Raw genomic sequence first — 23,810 nt, 5'->3', positions numbered from 1 at the left:
AAGAAATCAAATGCACACACTTATTGATACAATGTTGGTCAAAAGCTAAAAATTTCTCACAGTCCATAAAAACAGTCCAGATTGTTCATCACAGTAAAAATGCAGAGTTTTTGTCAAAGTCTGAGCAGTAAAAGAAAATGCACACAGAAGTAGTGGATTTCCATGCAGTTTTGAAGAAGTAGTGTTGTGCTTCCAACGAAAAGACAATGCTGACTCTTGACATGCAGACAGGTAATGGGCCACAACAGAGCAAACCCACAGCAGAGTCAGTCGAAGTTGAAGAATATTGGTGGGTAGGTCATCACAGAGCAGACCCACTGTAGTCCTGGTAGAGATTACGGTATTGGTGGGTCATCAGAGGTGCAGACCCACTGCAGTCCTTGTAGAAATAATGGTATTGGTGGGCCATCAAAGATGTAGACCCACTGTAGTCCTTGTAGAAATAATGGTATTGGTGGGCCATCGAAGGTGCAGACCCACTGTAGTCCATGTAGAGATGGCCAGCAGCCATCTGTTGCGACTGTGCAGATGCACAATCACCATCGAAGAGTCTTGCGGAGAATATAGCAAGTCCATAACCACCACTTGTGCACTCACAAAGTTTTTTGGAATTGTCCTTAGAACGAGCAATGCTGTTATCCAGTCCCTTGCTGAATTATCAACACACGTGCAAACACTAACAGTCCCTACTTCTCACATATTGTCCATATACTATGACCAACAGAAACGTGTGCAGTGAAATGGAACTTACAAGTTACTTAATTTGATTAACTGATGTCAATTACAATATTATAACATGAGAATACAATAACAAAGGTACAGAATACATCATTAAAAACATAACAATACAGATAACATTTGTAGTACAGGCTTTACAAAAGAATCGAACTAACATATACATCAGTGGAATTATGACATGAGTACATACATAAAAGATCACAATAACTTTTGAAACATCAACTTCACACATGAGCATTAAACAGAACAGAATTAATAATGTCTAACATCTTTACTAAGTAAATAACATATTATTAATGCCAATTATATTCGAGGATAACAGTATTCCTCATCATAGTGAATCTAGCTTAATATTAAAAGAAGAAAAAATTCTATGAAACTACACAGAGACAGGAAGAAAACAAATACACAAGGGTACACAAACATATAGTGGGATAACACAAAAGGGAAAGGACAGGGTTTGTTTTACTGCAGTATTTTGCATGGAGATCTCCCTTTGTTCATCATTATTCCCAAAAAGGCCTATCTAAGCCTGCTTTCTGTATTCTGTTCATATTTCTTTCAAAATAATTATTTCTGATTGTACAATACTCATTTGGGCACAAATCATTTTCATATAACTTCGCAATGCATTCTTTACCTATTCTCCATAGTCAGTTTCTTATATAGTCTACCCCCTCTTAAGCTAACTTAAATCTACTGAGCTCAGATGCTAAACTAAGGGACGAGGCAATGCAGCAGCACATAAAACAATTAATATAAACAGCAATGAAAAAAAATGGAAAATTGCAAAGCAAGCTGCAGTAAACCTAAATTACCAAGCAATTCAACATTACAACTAATATGAGGCAATGCGCAGCAAACAAAAAAATAAATCTGGCTTAGCAGAGTAACACAAATTAAAGTTCAGTAGCACTATGCCTGGCAAACAGCAGCTTATATCTAAACATGACATAGCTCAAGCAGAAAAAATAGTACACTAAAGATAACAATGCAGAAAAGGGAAATGTATAATCACATCTTAATGTCTAAGTAATTCAAGTGGTGCACCACAACAACTGATTGTAAAAAAGAAATATTACCATGTACTTGAAAAGAAAATTATGTATCCAGTTACTGTTACTAGTCCCTTCTTATTGTTCTTTCCTTTCCAAGTGCTTCTTTTTTTTTAAAGAATGTGGATCACAAAATTATCGTTTAATAGATCTGTTGACAGAAAGTGTTCACATTAGCAAATGCATTTTATTTTATAAAAGCAATGCTGCAACACAGCTGGAACCCAGATATCAAATGAAATAAGCAACTATGAAAAGCAAAGCATAAAAATATCATTCAGTAGTCATGTGACATTTCATAAGTTATTAGAAATTTTCTCAACTCTCATAGAAAGACGCTTGTCATAATCAGGTGTGCAGATGTAAAAATATTTCTTGTCATTTTATTAGGCATTTCAGTAAATATCATAAATTACGAGCTCCACAGTATGCTTTCAACAAGGAAATGTCAGTAGCACAGACAATGGCCTCCCCTTTTTTTTTCTACCTGTGCCGCTGAAAGGCTAATGGCTTTTTTTTTTTTTCGGGCGGCTGTCGCCCAGGTGGGTGCCCGCGACGCATTACGTGCAGGTGGTCACTTAACTTTCTTACGGAAATATTTACGACAGCAGTTTCCGCTACAGTGACAGTCTCACATAAAAATATTTCACAGGTCAAGAATTAGCGTTGCAAATCTGTAGAAAGAAAATCCTATAAATATAAGTGTCCAAAAAAATTTTCGCCGGCATTGTGATACATTCACGCATTTACACACATTTCATAACTCTTAAAGTACGATTCTTGGTTTCCAACATCCTGTTTCACAAGTCAAGAGTCCCTACCCACTATTCATTACTCCTTACCTTATTACATATATACGTATCCATCGACACTCGTCAATATTTCGTCATTATAAATATGAAGCATAATCAAATAACTCATATAGCCTCAGCCTATTAATCATAAACATACCTCAGCAGCATAATACACATCGTCGTCATAAAAATAACATCATAACACCTCAGTCAAATCTCAAAATCGTCGTAGCTTCCTTCAATAATTTCAAAACCTAAAAAAAATTCTCTGATCATTTCAATAGTGTCATCTACCTCAAACGTACTTTAAAAATCATGATCTCATACCAAATACATCATTCAAAGCTCTCATAGTATCACAATGGGTCCAAAAAACTATGAACAGTTCACACAGTACAGACAAAATACAATTTCATAAGTGTGAAGTAATCCAACTCTGTAATTGCGTAAACATCTGTCACTGACGTAGTAAGAAGAATGTTTGTTTCTCTGTCAAATAATCAGATAGCTGTGTAATTCTGTGTTAGAGAAATATGGTACCGAAGTGTAAAGTTGTATAAGCAAATACCATATTAGCTAGGGTTCCTTGTGGTTGCCACACACATGGTACACAAAGTAAGCATGTACCCTCCTGAGGATTAATGTAATTATACCCTCAGGTGTTACAGATTACAGCAATGGAATGAAATGTATCACGGAAAACCTTTGTATCATTGTACTCCAAATATCTTTAAAAATAAATATTTTAAGTACAAAATCAATCACTCAAATACGTGTCCTGTAGCACTGAATGTGCGTCTTGCTGTAAGATAATCTCTCTGGAAGTGTCGTAGTTATCGTCCTCCGAAAGCTAAGTTCTGCAGAAGTCAATGTACTTACCACATGATAAACAAAAGTGAAATGCTTTGCGTATAGATATCGTAGTTATTATGCTTATTGGCGTGATGAAGAAAGTACTGTACAGTAACGTATTGTTATGCCACGAAAAAGGCTGTCTCATTGTTGCTATACCACAAAAGTTACTACTAAAACATGGTTTTCTTCCTAGAAGAATTCAGAAAACTGTGCACATATAAAACAGATACACTGCAAAAGCAAAATTGTAAATTGTCACTCATTAGTAGCTTCGTGATAACATCGTGTAGCTGTCACATAAACTAACCACTGTGTCCTCTGGTATCTCACAGAAAGTACTTTAAACCCAGAATGTATTTTCAAGTAAACCAAAATGTTGCATTAAAATCTCATTAGCAGTACCAGTATGTGTCCTAAGTATGTAAGCCTGATAGTCGTTACGTAATCGTGCAACTAACAAGCAAGAATGTACAAATACAGCACTGTGTCGTCTGTTCACTATAACAATGCATTCGTAATTTCTGTTTAAAAATGTTCCCTAGGTTCTAGACTGGATATTTAACTTCAAACATTGTTACATGTTAACAGATTCTAAATCTGACAAAGCATACCAGAAATGTGAAGTGAAAAGTTTTATGGCAAAGACAAAGTTAAAAAGCAGATTATATTTCAATAAACGGTTTTACATGAGAAATGTGGTGTAAACCTTTACTCTTCCTAGTACGCAGAGTTTCAACTTCAACGCAATTATCATGTGGTATACGTCGGATTCTGTAAGGTCCATTGTAAACTAGAAAGAACTTGTGACTCAAGTGTTTCTTCTTATGTGACAATGAATGAGCTTTAATGAGAACTTTCTGACCAATATACAATTTCTTTGCATTTGCTTTACCGTGTAGTTTTCTCCTTTTGTCTGCTGCAGATATTATATTTTTAAGAGCCAAATCAATTATGTCTTTGTGTCGAAGTTTACGTGTATTTGGGAAAGGTACATGCTCTCTGATTCTGTTCGGTGGTTCTTCATTATTTAGTACAAGAGTAGGTGGTAAAGCAGTGGAATCATGAGGCATTTCATTCAGCACATTTTGAAATAATTGTAGATATCTGTCCCAATGCTGATGCTTTCTGTGACAATAAAGTCTGCAAAGCTTATTGATTTCTTTCATAATCCGTTCAGACGGGTTGCAATGTGGTGAGTACAATGAAATAAAAACAGGTTTGATTTTATGATTCCGAAGCGTGCGTGACCAAACTGCAGATCTAAATTGCGGTCCGTTATCTGAAATGACTTTAGCAACGTGGCCAACTTCACGTAAGAAATTTTTAACAAAGGCGTTGGAGACAGATCGTCCAGTGGCTTTACGTAACGGAGTGAAAGAAACAAATTTTGAAGTAAGTTCAACAGCGACTAGAACGTACGAAAATCCATTAGATGTTCTGACAACCGGTCCCAAGAGATCAACACCAGCAAATTCTTTTAATTTAGAAGGAATGATAGGAAACAGCGGAGCACTATGGGAGATAGTAGATGGTTTCGCCTTTTGACAAAGTTTACAAATAGACAAGACTCTTCGAATTCTCTTTTCCATATTGTTAAAACAACAAGTCGTTCGAAGAATATGATAACATTTTCGTGGGCCAAAATGTGCGTAGCTGAAATGAATGTACCAAATGAGCTTATTAACAAAATCGTCTGGAATGCAAAGTACCCATAGCTTGTCATCAACAGTGCAGCATTTGAAGAGTATGTTGTTTCTAACCAGGTAATAATGCCGAATCTGAGTGCGTGTCTTTTCATGCCATTTACTTTTGATGTCTTTCCAAATCGGATCTTTATCTTGTTCATGAGCAATGTCTTTTAAAGATGTGGTGATGAAGTTTTCAAAGGCGACTTTCTGCATGTAAAGAATAATGAAATTTTTCTCGAGGTTGCCTTCTTTGTTACTTTTCTCAAGCCCAGCCGGTGCGCGTGACAGTGCGTCCGCAACAATGTTCTCCTTGCTGGGAATGTAGACTATTGTGAAGCGGAATTCTTGCAGAAACAATGCCCAACGTTTTAACCTGTCATGATTTAATTTTGAAGACATAAGAAATTGTAATGCACGATGATCACTGTATACTTTTACGTGCTTACCAGAAAGAAAGAAACGGAATTTGTTAAATGCCCAAACGATTGCTAAAGCTTCTAATTCAGTAACGGAATAATTTTTTTCAGATTTTGTTAGCACTCGGCTAGCAAAAGCAATGGTTTTCTGAACAGTAATGTCATTTTCTATGGCTTCTTGAAATAAATGGGCACCAAGACCGACTTTAGAAGAATCTGTGCTAAGGCAGAAATCTTGTGATAGATCTGGATGAGCTAATATTGGCGCATGAAGTAACGCTTCTTTTAAAGAATCGAATTCCAACTGTGCTTGTTCGTCCCAGTTCCAAATAGTATTTTTTCCAGTGAGAGAACAAAGTTTTGGTGTAACAAGAATTTGCATATTCAGAAAACGACGGTAAAAATTTACGAGACCTAGAAAACTGTGGACTTGTCTTTTTGTGGATGGAACTGGAATGGCTCTGATTGCTTCTAACTTTTCAGGATCCAGCTGAATGCCTTTAGAAGAAATAATATGTCCCAAAAACTTCACCTTTGTCCGACCGAATTCAGACTTTTCCAAGTTAACTGTAATTCCAGATTCTGCAAAAATGCGTAACAAACTGTTGAGGATGCGATTATGTTGTTCCCATGAAGCTTCTGCTATTAGAATATCGTCCACATATAAGGTGATGTGACGTTTTAAGAACTCAGGCAATATGGAATTTAGCCCGCGAACGAATGCTGCTGAAGAAATGTTCAAACCAAAGGGAAGTTTCCGAAACTGATAACAAACGCCGAAACAAAGGAAAGCTGTGTATTTTCTACATTCTGGATGAAGTTCGATCTGATAAAAGCTGGATCTGAGATCAATGGAAGACAACACTTTTACACCATTAAAATTTTGAAGAAGTTCTTCCAACGTTTGCGGCCTGTCTGTTTCAGGAATAATGATAGTATTGATTTGTCTCGAATCTAAGACAAGTCTGATCGATCCATTTTTCTTCTCAACAACATGTAATGGATTGTTGTATGAGCTTACTGCAGGCTCAATAATGCCCTCATCAAGCATAGATTGTACTTCTGTTCTAACACGGTCCCTATAATGCGCTGGAATTACGTATGGTCTAACACAAAATTTAGTATGCTCACGAACACGAAATTGGTATTGAAATCCCTTGATTGTTCCTGTTTTGTGAGTAACAACTGTGGAATGTGCTTGTAAATTCTCAAAAAGGTCCTGCCTATCAGTGTCATTACAATTCTCAATTGTTTGAATTTTATTCTGAATTAACTTATTAGTGTCAAATGCGCCGTCGATATCATCCCTGTCAGTACTTGCAGAATGATTGTTAGCGTCAAGTTCCGTCGAAAATTCCGAACTGTTGTCTAACAGGAGGTAAAGCCGATTAATTTCTTCGTCATGGTTTGAGAGCCAATCTTCAAATTTCAAAGCTACTGACTTACCTTCTTTTTCTAAAGTTATTTCAGCATCGTGAAGTTTAAGATTGCTTTGTATTCATTCAAAAAGTCTACTCCCAGTATAATTTCCGTCGACAATAATGGAACAATAAGAAAGTTCATAGAGAAGCTGTGGCTTTGACAAAAGAATTCTAAGTTGGTTTGTTGGCATACATCTACACTTTTTCCAAAGATTGCACCTTGTAATTTAATCTTACGTAACGGAAGTGTGGGGCAATCGTTCGATTTGTTGCATTTGCTAAAGGCTGTTTCACTGATTACTGAAATGGGACTGCCAGAGTCAAGTACTGCCGTAAATTTTACGTCATTTACTGTAATGTGAATCACAGGATATGCAATGTTGTTATGTTTTACGTCGTGTTCTTGGAGTAAGATGTCCCTAATGTCTTCCATTTTTACGTAATTACTAGCTACGGCAGCTGCGTCGTTTGTTTCATACGTGCGTTTTGTGGCTGCCTGCGGTATGAGTCATTGCCTATTGTCTCTTTGTTGGCGCGCGTCGTTATTGGGATTTGGAGACCTAACTTCTACAAATTCACCGTGACGAGAGGGCCCTGCCCTGTTTAAATCCCGCCAGTTCTGATTCAATTCAGGTCTGTCGTTACGATCACATCGTCTGTCGTCATGTTGGTAGTTCCTGTAGTTTCTTTCTTGTCGGTTAAGTGGTGGAGAATTTCTCCCTGAATCGTAACTGCGCGCTGGACCGTTGCGTCTAAAGTTATTCTATCTCCCGTAATAATAATTATTTTGGTTCCCATATTGTCTGTTTCTCTGATTGTCTCTGTAATAGTCATTACCGCGGTGAGGTGATCTTTCCCTGTAATTATTACTACTCTGCCAACGGTTGTCATACGGGTGGTGTCTGTTTCGGTCACGATTTGTGTTGTGAGAATAGCCTTGTCGCGTCCAGTTATTATTTCTTTCATCGCGGAATTGCGACTGATGTGATCTGTAATTGTTGTGCTCCTGTGTTCCGCGATTGTCAGTGTCACTTTCCAGTTCTTGTAACAGTCCCTCAAAAGCTTCAATGTCGTCTTTGAACGTCCTGCCAAAATAATATGTCGTAAATGTTCAGGTAATTTGATTAAGCAAATGCGGATGAGTTCTGAGGGGCTGTATGGGTTTGACAGGTACTGATTCTTGTGCAACATGTCTTCAAACTATTTCACAAGACTGGAGAATTCTGATTGTTCGAAATGTTTCATCATTATGATACCATGTTTTACTCGGTCTTGTGTGGCTTGAGACCAATATGCTGAGAGGAAGGCATGGTAAAAGTCTCCTTCACTGTGGCAATCGTGAATGACCGATCGCATTCTTACAGCTGGTTCATTCTCTAAATAGCCACACATGAATTCTAATCTGTGTTCTAACGACCAGTTGGGAGGAAAACAATGAGAGAATTGATGGAGCCATGCTTGTGGATGAATGTCGTTGCCAGAATTCTTAAATGTTTTGAATTTACGTGTAGTAATGAATAGCTTATAGTCAAAATCATCATGTCGGCAAGTCGCATGTCGGTCATTGTTACGTCGTTTCGGCGGTTCCATCTCAAAATTCGGCGTACCTTGCCAACTTCTTTCACAATTTCCGAAGTGCCCTGTGTTGTTATTTTGTGTCTGTTCCATATTTCTATGTCCCTCTTTCCGTAATGGGGCGCGAGTGTCCTCTGAAACACGTAATTCTTGTACTACGTGTGCCAACTGATCTTGCACTTCCCGGATTTCTCTTTTATACTGTGTATTGATTTGATTTTGATTTTGTTTGAATTTTCTAATTTGTTCATACTCTTCAATGTCCGCAAGGCTACAGGTGTTGTGTCATTCAGATCATCATCTACCTTTGTAGATAAATTAGTGAACTGATCCGAAAGTTCGGCTACTTTCTCCGATAGTGTACTTATTTCCCCAGTGTGTTTTTCTGAACCAAGTTGTAGAGTATCTACTGTGTCCTTTAAGTTTTCCTGAGTTTTTGCAAGTTGCGTAACCGAATCGATAGATGCAACTGAGTCAAATTTTGCTTGCAAGGTCTCATGATTTTCATGAACAATAGTTTGCAGTTTTTTTATGGCTGCTTCGTGATTCTGTAATGCATTTTCATGCCGCGAAAAAATAGGTTGAAAATGCTCACAAATTTGTGTTTTTACGTCATTACAGATTTTTTGACATTTCGATTCAATGTTATGTAACTCAGTAGTTAAATCTTCACGTGTTTGTTCAAGAGTTTGTTCCAATGAGTCTAACTTTTTAAGATTTTGTTCCATTGTGTCTAACTTTTGAAGCTTTTGCTGTGTTTGGCCCATTTGTTGTATTAATTGTAATAACAATGCATTGGTGTCTGAAACATGTTCCTCAGTGCTTTTCGGCAGTGAATTTGCACCGGAAACATTCACATTTTGACAAGCAGAAAATGTGTCTTGACTTATTTGAGAAAACGGTGAGGATCCAAAACCTGAATCTACAGTATTTGCGAGATCGTGTCGTGTCATTTCGGCTTCCTGAGGCGAGCTATTGCCGACCGATCGATCGATAATGCTTCCCTCTTCACTAATTGTTTCACTGTCCACGCCATTGTTTGACGCCCGCTCCATTTCCCTGTGCACAGTTACCAAATTACTACTTTCAACATTAGTAAATTCATTACTCGGCGGCGCTGATAAGCTACGCTCGTCGTCACTATTATTTCTCAGTTTAGTTTGGAGCCTAGTGTTACGTTTTTCACACGCCATAATTGTCACAATATTTCACACGATAACACAGAAAAGCACAATTTGACGTGCAAAAATAGGAGAACACATTAACATAGCACTCAAAATAATATCTAGTTAATTGCAAGCGTAGCTGCGAAATACTTGGTGCAAATCTATATGCATGCCGCAACTGTTTTACTATACAAGAATGAAAGGCTACAACTACAAAGGAGATTCTCTCTACAATCACGCGCTAGCAATAAACAAAAGCTACACTAAATACACAAACTACAAGAAAAAATCAGAAGATTCCAGTGAGGTATCCTAGGCTAAGGGTCGACATATGAAACGTCCCCTTTCAACAATTATACATGACTGTGCTTAAACTGACACACAATATTTTGTTAGCGCAACGCAATCTGACTTTCAAAATTCCCTACAAAAGAATGGCCCTGACTAACATTAAACTATACCTTTCACAAATCACTTACCTCACAAAAATCTTCGCTGCTCAAGCTACTGCAATACAGCGAGCGCCACTACTGCCAGCTAAATAAAAGATTCAAACTATGGAAGGCACTAACTACTGACAGGGATAGTTAGCAAGTGAAAGATATTAATAGAGAACAAACAATGTATTTACCTTGATATCATCATATATAAATATAGCAGTTCATGACAAATTTCAAAACTCCGCCATCTCTCTCCCCACATGCACCACTGCTGGCGGCTCACCTCCAACTGCGCAACGCTACGCGCTGTTCACAGCCAGCTGCCTAACACTACAAATTTCAAAACTCCGCCATCTCTCTCCCCACATCCACCACTGCTGGCGGCTCACATCCAACTGCGCAACGCTACGCGCTGTTCACAGCCAGCTGCCTAACACTACAATGGCGAGTATTACAACAATGCAAAGCAGCCACAGACTGCACACAGCACAGCCAGTGATTTTCATACAGAGGTGGCGTTACCATAAAAAAACCTAAACAGCCTACTTACAATACCAGTTTCTTTGGCGCTTCAGTGTAATAATAAGCAATGAAGAGATACAGAAAATGAGTGTCATACAATATAAGCCCAAACACGTGCACTGGGAACAGCCAACAGCTCTGCAGGGTATTTCACAATTCATTTTACACTTTTTCTAGGAAGCCATGTCCGAAAACGTCATACAAAGATCCTACAAAGCGTCAATGTGGCAAGCGCCGGCGCCTGTAAAAGTATGTGTATACATGGCGACTCTAGGATGATGGTGAAAGAGAAATGTATCAATTTGAGATAAGGATCTCAGTACCGGAAACGAACGAGTCGAAAGTTATAAGCGAAAACTGTTCTGATAACCCTGATCTTCGAATACATGTACTGCTACTGTTGTTGTTGGGATTGTAGGGTAGGCAATATCAGAGGTAATAGTATGGACCAAAACAAGGAAAATATGTCTAGCAAACATGCACTCCAGAATACATACCCGAGGAGCTATGAGCACTTCTTCGATAGAGGAGATGTGTTTCGCGAGAGCGGAAATGAACAAGTGCTCCCTTGTTTTGGTCCGTATTATCACATCTTGAAGTTGCATACTCCACGTCCTCAGCAACAACAGTACTGGTAATGGACTCCATTGTCAGCGGTATCAGAGTGACATTCGCTTGTAACTTTCGACTCTTTGGTTTCCGGCACTGGGACCCTTATCTCAAACTGACATATTTATCATATTTATCCGTCGCCATCATTGTAGCAAGGTCGTATCATCCACAAGGAATCGCCTTTAACTTTGGCGCTCTGTATTGTTGGATGACGTTTCCGAACATGGGATCCTGTAACTTGATCAATTACGTACGTTCTAAAACCCCTATAAGTGTGTAACACGAATTGTGGAACGCCCTGTATATTGTCACAACAGAAGGACATAAACGTTGTTCAGTTACTTAATTTCGGTAACGACGTAACTATGACAGATGAGCATAATATCCTCAGAAGCACACTACGTGTTTAAAGGCGACACTGGCAGCACTGCGCAGTGAAACTGAGTGAGAGCTAAAACTTCAAAATGAAACATCTTTCTGTGAAGAGAAGCACAGCGAATCGCTATCACTAGTCACAAATGCATTAGACCTTAGCTGCACCTTTAACGAACATGCGCACTTACAGATTATCTTGTTTTACAATGTTTGAATACGTGTGCCCGCGCTATGTAACAACGTCACGAGTGTATTTAAGACTATTGACAACGATATAGAAATGTGTCAGCTTACATTATGCTGATATGCCCTACAGATAACGCCGTTTATAACCAACATACTAAATGAACCCCTAGTGAAGGGAAGAGCTCCGGCAGCCTGGAAAACTGCGAATACTGTAATTATAAAGAAGTCTTCAGATAAAGAATCATCCGACCCTAGGTCTTACAGGTCTATATGCCTGCTCAACTCGCTAGGCAAAGTCTAAAAAAGACTGCTATACAGCCCGCCGACTACAAGGACTGTTTTTTTTTCCTTTTTTGTCATCAGTCTTATGACTGATTTGATGCGGCCCGCCACAGATTCCTCTCCTGTGCTAACCTCTTCATCTCAGAACAGCACCTCCAACCTACGTCCTCATTTATTTGCTGGATGTATTCCAGTCTCTGTCTTCCTCTGCAGATTTTGCCCTCTACAGCTCCCCCTAGTACCATGGAAGTCATTCCCTCATATCTTAACAGTTGCCCTGTCATCCTGTCCCTTCTCCGTATCAGTGTTTTCCACATATTCCTTACGTCCCCGATTCTGCACAGAACCTCCTCATTCCTTACCTTACCAGTCCACCTAATTTTCAACATTCGTCTGTAGCACCACATCTCAAATGCTTCGATTCTCTTCTGTTCCGGTTTTCCCACAGTCCATGTTTCACTGCCATACAATGCTGTACTCCAGACGAACATTCTCAGAGATTTCTTCCTCAAACTAAGATTCAAATAGTTCAAATGTCTCTGAGCACTATGGGACTTAGCATCTGAGGTCATCAGTCCCCTAGAACTTAGGACTACTTAAACCTAACTAATCTAAGGACATCCCACACATCCATGCCCGAGGCAGGATTCGAACCTGCGACCGAAGCGGTCGCGCGGTTCCAGACTGAAGCGCTTAGAACCGCTCGGCCACACGGGCCGGTCCTCAAATTAAAGGCGATATTTGATATTAGTAGTGTTCTCTTGGCCTGGAATGCGCATTTTGCGTTGCTAGTCTGCTTTTGATGTCCTCCATGCTCCGCCCGTCATTTGTTACTTTACTGCTTAGGTAGCAGAATTCCTAAACTTGATCTACTTCGTGACCATCAATCCTCATCTTATGTTCCTCGCAGTTCTTATTTCTACTACTTCTCATTGCCTTCGTCTTTCTCCGATTTACTCTCAGTCCATACTGTGTACTCATTAGACTGTTCATTCCGTTCAGCAGATCCTGTAATTCTTCTTTTCTTTGACTCAGGAAGTAATGTCATCAGCGAATCGTATCGTTACTAACCTTTCAGCTTGAATTTTAATTCCACTTCTGAAATTTTCCTTTATTTCCAGCATGGATTCCTCGACGTACAGATTGACCAGTAGGGGCGAAAGTATACATCCTTGTCTTACACCTTTTTTAACAAGAGCATTTCGTCCACTCTTATTATTCTCTCTTGGCTCTTGTACATATTGTATATGACCTGTCTATCCCTATAGCTTACCTCTACTTTTTTCAGAATTTCGAACACCCTGCACGATTTTACACTGTCGAACGCTTTTTCCAGGGCGACAAATCCAACGAACGTGTCTTGATTTTTTTTTCAGTCTTGCTTCCATTATTAACTGTAACGTTAGAATTGCCTCTCTAGTGCCTTTACCTTTCCTAAAGCCAAACTGATCGTCATCTAGCGCATACTCGATTTTCTTTTCCATTCTTCTGTATATTGTACTCATCAGCAACTTGGATGCATGAGCTGTTAAGCTGATTGTGAGAACTAAAATGTCTAGGTGAAAATGGATTCCTTCATAACAAATTAATAGACGGTGTCATTAAGATGATACTATTATCAGATGTTTCGGCTAGTTCAAGAAAGAGTCAAGGAGTTATTTTATTGTGATATTCGTAGAGATCCTGGGAGAGTTCGATAATGTGTGGACGCCGGCTAAGTGAACTGCAAGTACCGGCGTCCATGTACCATGTACTGTAGTGGCAGGGTGGCGCAATGGAGGGTAAAGAATCGGATAGTGGTGAAGAATATCAAAAATGGTTCAAATGGCTCTGAGCACTATGGGACTCAACTGCTGAGGTCATTAGTCCCCTAGAACTTAGAACTAGTTAAACCTAACTAACCTAAGGACATCACAAACATCCATGCCCGAGGCAGGATTCGAACCTGCGACCGTAGCGGTCCTGCGGTTCCAGACTGCAGCGCCTTTAACCGCACGGCCACTTCGGCCGGCGGTGAAGAATATCACATAAGGATCAAGATGTGGAGTGTTTCCTGAAGAGTCAGCCAATATATTTTTTCATCCGTTATATTTCTGGAGAAAGGACCATGAACGGAAATTTAGGGCGATTCGCACTCACATGAAGGCTTACCTCAATCAACTTTTTCATGAAACATACGAGACAGAACAAGAAAGCGAGGAAATGACAGTTTCACCCAGAGAATCCTCCGACAAACACCGTAAGATGGCATGCTGAGTATTTCTGTATTTGTAGATGTACACTGTCTATCCATATAAGGTGACTAAATTTCAGAAGTCTGAACAATGAGCTTTTGCTGCGTGGGATGCTGCGAGACGCGCTGGACAAGAGACAATGACGTTCTGGAAAGTACCGATAGGGTTGTGGAGACATGGTGACTCCAGTGACGCGTCCAGTTGCGCGATGTGCTTCGGTTGAGGATACATGGCGCCACTCCGATGGAGGAGGTCCCTAATATTCTCGATTGGATTTAAATCCGGGAAATGTGATGGCCAGAGGAATACGGTGAACTCTTCTCGGTGCTGTTCGAACGACACACGTACACTGCGATCTGTGCGAGAGTTTGCATTGTCGGGCTGATAGATGCCGTCGTGCCGAGGAAAAACAATCTACATTTAGGTGTGGACATGGTGCCCAAGGATAGATGCACAGTCCTGTTGACCCACTGTGCTTTGCAGAATGACGAGATCACCCAGGAAATGCCACGACAACATGCCCTAGGCCATAACGCTCCCTCCTCTGGGACCTTTCCCACTGTCGTTGCAGGGTGTTTGCTTTCAGGCTTTTCGCGCTGACGGCAGTCTGTCGAATGAAGGAACTGGCGTGTAAATTCCAGTCTTTGTCGCCGTCGAACAGTAGTCAGCATGGGTGCATGAACCAGGAGTCTGCTACATAGTTGAGGAGACTATGTTGGTAGCCTCTTAGCTCAGTTCTTCAATAATTCCATATCTATTCGCCTGTACACATCTCCACAGCCGTCGTTCACCCCTATCATCTATGGCCCGTGGCGCAACACATCTGCCTCGGTACCTGTTATGGATAGCGCAATTTGCCATGCACTGTACACTTCAACCACGGCGGCACGCGAACACTGTAAAAACATAGCCATTTGGGAAATGCTTTCACCCTTGGCCCGAAAGCCATTGATCATGCCCCCTTCGATGTCAGATAAATCACTCCGCATTACGAAAAAAAACATGCACTGTTTTCCGCGACTCCCAACAGAGTTTACATACCGTGCACCGCTGCCACCTGCCGCCTTTGAGTGGTTATTGGACGTCGACGTCGAACATAGGCGATGATCACATTAATGTGACTGGACCCAGTATCTGGTGAATCACTCTATTGCGACCTATATTCGACAAAAAGAAAGCCTGTGAGGCCGTGACCACATGTCTGGAGCCGTCAACAGCGGACCAGCGAGTGCGAACAGGAATCGCAAACAAGCGAGGAAGGATGAGTGGAGAGAGTATTACAGGTAAACAAAGTCCAAGCTAGAGAGAGGAAAAAGGAGACCAAGATTCAACATTGCGTTACAGCGAGATGATTGCGAAGGGAAAACTTCGCTGAGTGCCGTGTCGCTATGCAGTAGAACTAGTCTAGCGCAAACTCTAATTAACCGGCGGAATGGTTTGTGCAGTACGTTGTGGCAGGCGAAACCGGCGCTGAGGGTTGCTCTACTTAGCAGCCGACGTCAGATTTCGTGTTATGGGGCGTCATTTCAAAGTTTCCGAGCCAGCCTCATAGACACTCCTCCCGACGACCGTATCTTTTTCGATTTTCTCACATACTTTCTTCAGCCATTTATCTCTGACTTCCCTGCACTTCCTACTTATTTCATTCCTACGCGATTTATGTTGCTGTATTCCTGCCTTCCCGTAAACATTTATCTATTTCCTCCTTTCGTCGATCCCTTGAAGCAGTTCTTCCCTAACCCATGATTTCTTCGCAGCTACCTTCCTAGTTCCTACGTTTCTCTTTCCAAATTGTGTCATTGCCATTTTTAGATACGTCGACTTCACTTTAACTGAAACTATTATTGTGTTATTCCTTACAGCAGTGTCCACATCTTTAGCGAACTTAAGACGTGTCTCATCCTTTCTCAGTATTTCAATATGACACTTTCCTCCACACAGATTCTTCCGTACAATGCTCTTAAACTTCAGTCTACTAATGATCATCACCAAATTGTGACCCGACTCTGTATCTGCGCATAGGTATGTCTTAGTATTCTGTATCTGATTTCCGAAACTCTGTCTGATCATGATGTATTCCATCTGGAATCTTCCCATGTCTCTGGACGTTTTCTACGTATACCTCCTTGTGGTTCTCGAACAGAGTAGACGCTATTACCATCTGCAATTTATTGCACAACACAGTCTCTCCCCTCCCTCATTTCTACACCCAAACTCTCACATTCCGATAACTATTAATGCTACTCCTTCCCCTACAACCATACTGCAATGCCCCACGATTATTAGATTTTTATTTCCCTTTTTATACATAATTACCTGTCCGATATCCTCATGTACTTCATTTCTTCAACTTCTGCTTTCGACATCGGCATATATACCAGAACTATCTCAAGATTTTAAACATGGCTGCAACAGCAACTGTTGAAATTCTTCACGATAAAGGATGACAGCCAAAAACAGTTGCAGGATAAAAATTTTATTAAAATTCTTGACCAGTGTTTCGGTACATATAAATATACCTTCATCAGAAGTAAAAAAATCTAAAATTACATGCTGCAATGGAGATAAATAAAACAATTGCGCCAAAGGCGTCGTCAATAATTAAGACATCTGTGCCCATAGTCATGTTGTACAAATGGAGACGATGTCTTAATTATTTACGACGCCTTTGGCACAGTTGTTTTATTTATCTCCATTGCAGTATGTAATTTTAGATTTTTTTACTTTTGATGAAGGTATATTTATATGTACCGAAACCTTGGTCAAGAATTTTAATAACATTTTTATCCTGCACCTGTTTTTGGCTGTCATCCTTTATAGTACCAGAACTATCGTTGTTGGCGTTAGTTTTCTGCCCTGGGCCATGAGAATATCCGTATCACTGATCCCCTCAGTGTTCGCAGAAGCTCAGTTACTACCTCAGTTCCCATTCATAACGACTCCCTCCCACGAGTACCACTGTCTGCTGCTGTTGATGTTACTGTATATCTGTTTGACCATCAATCCTTGTCTTACTTGCACTTAACGTCACTGACCCCAAATATATCTAGCCTGAATCTTTCCTATTCCCTTTTCATATCTTTTGTTTCTCTACCATCTTCTAACTTCTGATATTCCACGCTCCGACTGCCATAGCTGATTATTCCATCTTTTTCTCGTGGCCGTACCCTCCCGGAGATCTGAACTGGGGCTAGTCCAATGTAGTGATCTTCATGACACTTTTTTCAATTACAGGCTACATATCCTCTGGATACGCGTTATGTGTCTTTAATGCAGTTGTTTCCAATTACATCGCCGTTCGTCATTGCTGATTCATCTGCCTTTTAGGGACGCTTTCCCATCCCAAAAATAAGAAAGTTCCCCGAGCCTCTGTCCGCTCTTGCACACTCTTTTACAAGGCGTTTGGCAGGCGAGCTTCTCATGTCGGAAGTGTTAGGTCACCATCGCTGGATTTATTCATAATTTGAGTTATAGCTAGACTCGAACCCGAAATGCAAGACTTTTTGATTACTAGTCAAAGACGCTACACTCAGACCAAGATTTTAAATTTTCTATTACATTCCCTGACATTCTTGTACTTTCTTATTGCTACAATAAATTGAAGCACGTCTTCTGTTACCCAAGGTTTTCCTTAGTTTACCTACTTTGTACCTCTGTTTATCTGTCCATTTTAGAAACGTCCATTCCCTTTTCAACTAAACTCCCTACTGTTGATGTCATGACTGCGGTATGTAGCGAACGCCAAACGCGTCTCGGCATTCCACATTGCTTCAGTATCACACTTGTTTCCACGTTGATACTTCGGGACGATTTTTTACAACTTCAACCTATTCATTATTACGGAATTATTGTCTCAGTGTACATCTACTCCTCATAACCCTTTGTACCCAAGCATTTCATTTTGGAATTTCTGGTCGTGATGTAATGAACATTTAATCTTCCCGTGTGTCCAGACCATTTCCAAATGTACATCCTCTACTACTGATTTTTGAAGTTGGTTCACTATTGGTAGCCGAAAGTTATTCAGTAACGCAAGTGTTCTCCTTCTTCACAGTTTTTACAATCAGTTTTTTTCTCGAAATCCCTAACTACATCATTAATATAGACGGCAGTTATTTTACTTGACCATGACTGCTTGGTCGAAAGCGCGTAGTCGACTATAATCTATATCCTTTCTCTGCCCCTTTAAATTATGTTCATAATGTCGGTATGCATACCTAAACATTCCCATTATCATTGGCTTTCAGAGGATTCGAATGACCGTACCCTATCACTGCAATGGACGTAGTAACTCGGCCCCACCCCTATCTTCGTTTCACAGTGGAACCTGCTTCTATGATATCAGTATCTGTTACTCTTGAATTTGCCCATTTGGCCACAAATCCTTGTTTTTAATCCATTTCACTTAACTAATACTTACTACCTCTCGACTGAACCATTGAACTTCCCTTTTCCCAGCTGCCCCGCGCCACGATTTTCCAATTTGTGGCATCCCAATTGCCGACTCGTAGTGTGTTATTATTTCGACGGTTATTCCTTGTCACAGTCACTTTCCGCTTGGCAGCTCCTCTAGGAGATCCGAATGGGGGATTAATCCGGAATGCCGTAGAGAGATCATCACCAGAGTTGTCCAGTTGGAGGTCACATGTCCTACGGATGCACATTAAGTGTCCTTAATGCAGAGGTTTCCATTGCGTTCTGCATCCTAGTGTCATTATTTATTACGGATCCTGCCTAAAGGATACCAGTATAACAATGAAACTTATGATTTATTCGAACTCGCGCACTTGACAGGTTCCCCATCATGGGCATAACTAAGGTATCTCTTGAGACGCCCTGCTAAACCCACAGGACAGGACAGGCAGTTTAAGTTGTGGAAAGGGTCCAAAATAAGTGGCTGTCAGTCACACTCGAACATACAACCTTTTATTTGATGAAACATTACAAGAGCCAAGAATAAAAAAAAAAAAAAAAAAACACCTTTAGCTTTGGAACTTAATTAGCGACTGAATGCGCAGTACAGTCTCATGCCTTAAGGGCAAGACCACTTTAACTTAAAAACGGCTGAAATCAAATATTTTAAAGCTCAACGAAAATCAGATAATTAAAAGGAAAAGCCTTATCTTAAAACAGTTCCTTAATTAGGCTGAGGGTCCTAAGAATCTGACACTTTAAGAGAAAACAACTTAAATTCAAAATCGGCTGAAGGCCCAACACTTAAGACTCACTAACATTAATTTTTTTTAAAAATGCCAAAGGCTTTATGTAAAACAGTTCTTAATTTAGGTTGAAGGGCCAAACCATCTGACAGTTTAAGATCAGAACAACTTTAAGTCAAAATCGGCTGAAGGCCCAAAGTATCTGACCCCTTAAGGGCGAAACAACCTTATCTCAAAATCAGCAGAAGCCATACAAGTACAAACAACATCAGCAAACAAGAAAAGGCAGTAGACCCAAGGGCGCTCAGAACTTCCGAGGGTCGACCTGGAATTCAAACACTAAGGCTGGCTTCGGTGAGACAGGCCGTTGGCCCAAACATTGTCGATCAGACGACAACTCAACCGCCAGACAGTCAGCAGACCCACCGACAAGATAACCTCCACTTCACCCGACCAGCACGCAACACAGAGTTCAATGGAACAACATAGGAGGCATTGATGCCCACAACCAATTATACATTGACCTGTCAAACTACACACCATGCTGGACAGCGATGACACAATGAGGAAGATACATTGCCTGAATTTACGTCTACGGGCAGGGCAGGTAACTGGAACGTTAAAAGCCACAAGGCAGAAGATTCCGCTGGTGCACTTCAATTCAGATAACCAAGTACAGTTAAACTCCACTAGATGGTGGCTGTAATTTGCCAACTTGAAAACACACATTGTTGTTTGCGGGAATATCCCAACAGCTGACAACGAAATCCAAACGACACAATGTGGACAGTCGTGACTTGCTGGTAGATTAAGTCAAAACTCAACTTTCATGTCCAGGATCGGTGAGCCACGGACCTCGTAGCAATGGCAACAGCTCCACACACTCCGACACCGCATAGAGGCCACCAGCGGGCCCGGCCAAACTACGTGCCGCGAAGATTTCCTCGCTGCTCCTCGCCAACCGACCAACTCCCAGGCCTGAAAACGGTGAAAGGACCCAATATATACGTCGGCCGATGAGACGACCAACCGAACGACCAACCAACGGTCGTCCCACTCCAATCTCCCTCCGTCGGACAGTTCATGTGTGTCGCCGCGGTCGGTGAGCACTGGCAGTCGGCGCCTCACCGGCGCTCCGTCGCCGACTTCACTGCAACTGCTGCGTCCCGATTGCACTGCTGGTGTGTTCCGAACTCACTGCCACACACACGACGACCCGGAATACTAACGGTCGCTCCAGAGATGGTACGACAGTGCACTTATCCATACGCGCTTGTAGCGCCGCTTACGGGCAAGTAAGGCAGGAAGTTAGTGACGACAGTAAATGGAATAAGAAAACGAGGCGGCAGTACCGTTGTAGATGACAAACAATAAATGGGATAAACGCGAGCCGTGCACCGCTCATCTTTACTTTCTCTACTTAGGTATTTTTAGCTGAATCACTACTCAGAAAAATAACTGCGTGTTTCTTATAACTCAATTCCTTCATAGCGAAGTGTTCGCATACTTCACATGTTTTATGGGGATGGGAGATGGGAGATGGGAGATGCAGGTAAATTAAATATTTCTTCGTTTTATCCTCATTTTTATAAGTTCATCTGTAACATGTTACCGTGTCTACATTAAGTCACTTTTAACAACGCTGCTTCCCCGAAGTGTTGAACTCAAACCCAGTTGCCTGTCACCTCATTAAGTTATTAAATAGTTTTCGAAGCGAATGCTGGGATACTTCTTTCAAAATGACCGAGCCAGTAGGCGCTTTGGAAAGATACTGAAATCGTTCGCGTCGTGACCTTCTATGCATCCTTTTACGAGTTTTCTATCATTTCTGTAAACAGTTTATGATTGGTTCCTTTGAAAGGACACGCTCTGTTTGCTGCTTCATCCTTACGATATTCAAGCTTGCGCTCCATCTGTATTGATCTCCTAGTTTAAAGGATTAAATATTCTTTTCCCTACTTTCAGTATTCCCGTATTTTCTGTCCATTCTTGCACATTCTTTGTATTTCCTCAGTAATGATATAGAAACAAAAAGACTAATCCAGATTCAATCTTCCTAACTACTCTCTTCACTTTCTACAATATCAAACCTTAAGTTTCTGTTTGTGTTGTTTTTCCTGTTCATCATTGTCTCTCTACTTTCCCGTTGTGACGCTAATAGCTATTCAACATTCATCCTCCCGAAACTTTTGCTATTGGCACCCGCTATTTTTTACATTGTTCAGTCCATCACATTGTATGCATATAATATTAGTTTAGTGTTATTGTTGCTCGTTCATAGCAGAATCACGATGAAATTATTCTCTCACGCAATCGTGCAGTGACCTCCGCACTAATCCCGCTGTCTGCCACGAAGTGCAGAGCTATTACAGCACAGTCTGTCGCAGCAAATGCTGTTTTCTCGCTGTCAATTGTTTGTAATGATACGACTAAAAATACGACGCTCCATAATATAATATTACTTCCGTATACCTGACGCACGAGCCCACAGAATTACGGACTGTACGACGGGTAATCTAGATTTATTGTTGTCATTCCAAAAACCGAATAAATCTTCTCACACAGTAGAGTTTATTGCCTACTGTTTTGTGCTTCATAGACCACCCAGAACCTTGTACTCATTTAATTCGCTATTCCATTTCTTCTGTTGCATATCATTGCCTCCACAGAATTTTTTTGTGAGTGTGATCACCTTTTTTTTCCTCAGTGAATATTTTGGTAACATTTTTGCAAATAATTTGTTCGTGAATATGTGTCCTACCAGTCGTCACCTCCCTCAAAGCTTTCCTTTGAGCAGTTATATCCACCTGACTGCTATGCGGATTGATTTACGGTCAGCTTCTTTACAGCTGGGTGAGGCTTGTGTAGTCTCCATATTACTGCTTCCTCACGTGTCCTTTCGGCAAACCATTGTAGATAACAGATATAGTGCAAATCTACAATCTCTTCAGGCTATCGACTTCAAGGAATAATTAACATTTTCTTGATGACACGAGAGAAGAGTGATAGTTTAACAAAATCGCTGTGGGAAAATAAAGTGTTCAATGGTAAATTATAATCATTGATTCCAGTGAGAAATTCGTTTTGCTTTAACCGATATTATAACACGGAAAGCCCCTGAGGATTTAACTTGCTTTCATTCTCCAGGTCATTAATGGCATAGGATTTCCAAGGTTGGACAAGGAAGGATAAGTAATTCATCGAAAATAATTTACGAAATTCTCGGCAATCCCCAGTATCTGTGGTCGGTGGTTAATTCGCAAGCCAGAGTGCGAGACTGCTCCTGAATTTTAGACACATGCTTCCACCTCAGCTGTTAGTATTTGATTTGCCACTATTATTGTTAACTACATTTTACACGATTAGCTACTTTTGGCCTTCCAGGTCATTCACATATGCTACTGGTATCAAAACAACGACAACATGTAAGCACGAAGCAGCTGAGATGTTCTGTAAGGCCGGAAATTCTTGTAAATCAAGCAGTAACAGCCGATGTGGAACTATGTCTCAGACCTTCAATAAGTTCACGGCTTGGTACACTGCATTAAGAAACCGATCGAGACCACTCTCATAACCACGAATTATCTCTGTCGAAGTGTTCCGACCTCGAGCGCATCTTCAGTTTGCGGTGTAAGCTTCTTGAAGTAACACTGTATAACTGCAGCGGTATTTTTCCTGTAAGAATGTTACAATGATTTCTTAGCAAGATAAGTAAATAAAGTATTTTGTATGTGAAGGATGTTCAGAATGTTCAAATGTGTGTGAATTCCTAAGGGACCAAACTGCTGAGGTCATCGGTCCCTAGACTTACACACCACTTAAACTAAGTTATGCCAAGAACAACACACACACACACACCCATGCCCGAGGGAGGACTCGAATCTCCGGCGGGAGGGGCCGTGCAAACCGTGCGGACGATCCGCACGGCCGAAGGATATTCCATTATCTGTAGATGGACTTCAGGTTAGAATAAAACGTATGGTGATAGATCGGCTTTGTTTTTCTCATAAATATAAAGCTGAATCTGCAAGTTTGTGACAATTTTGAAGCATCACAACTGTATATCCTAGCGATAAATGAATAATTCTAAATATTATTCTTGCAACAGCAACTGGAGACACTCTTTTGACCAAGAGGACAATAAAGGTGAGGATTCATAGCAGACAGTTGGGAATTAAGAAGAAAATATCGAGTGGTCATAGTGATTAAACTGTGAGTAGTCTATTATTACGTGAATATAAAGTATTTAGCAGTTTTAAAACAACATTTAATTCGTTGCCTTCAGACTTATA

The 23,810-nt window shown here is 40.6% G+C and overlaps 1 protein-coding gene across 1 annotated transcript in view; it reads left to right on the top strand.

The window, feature by feature from the left end:
* Positions 1-23,810, top strand: part of LOC124625104 (zwei Ig domain protein zig-8-like) — a 396,843-nt gene that overhangs the window by 99,516 nt on the left and 273,517 nt on the right. The window lies entirely within an intron of this gene.

The sequence above is a fragment of the Schistocerca americana genome, chromosome 1, assembly GCF_021461395.2.
Source record: "Schistocerca americana isolate TAMUIC-IGC-003095 chromosome 1, iqSchAmer2.1, whole genome shotgun sequence".
Classification (NCBI taxonomy): domain Eukaryota; kingdom Metazoa; phylum Arthropoda; class Insecta; order Orthoptera; family Acrididae; genus Schistocerca; species Schistocerca americana.
This window is presented reverse-complemented; position numbering and strand designations above follow the sequence as displayed.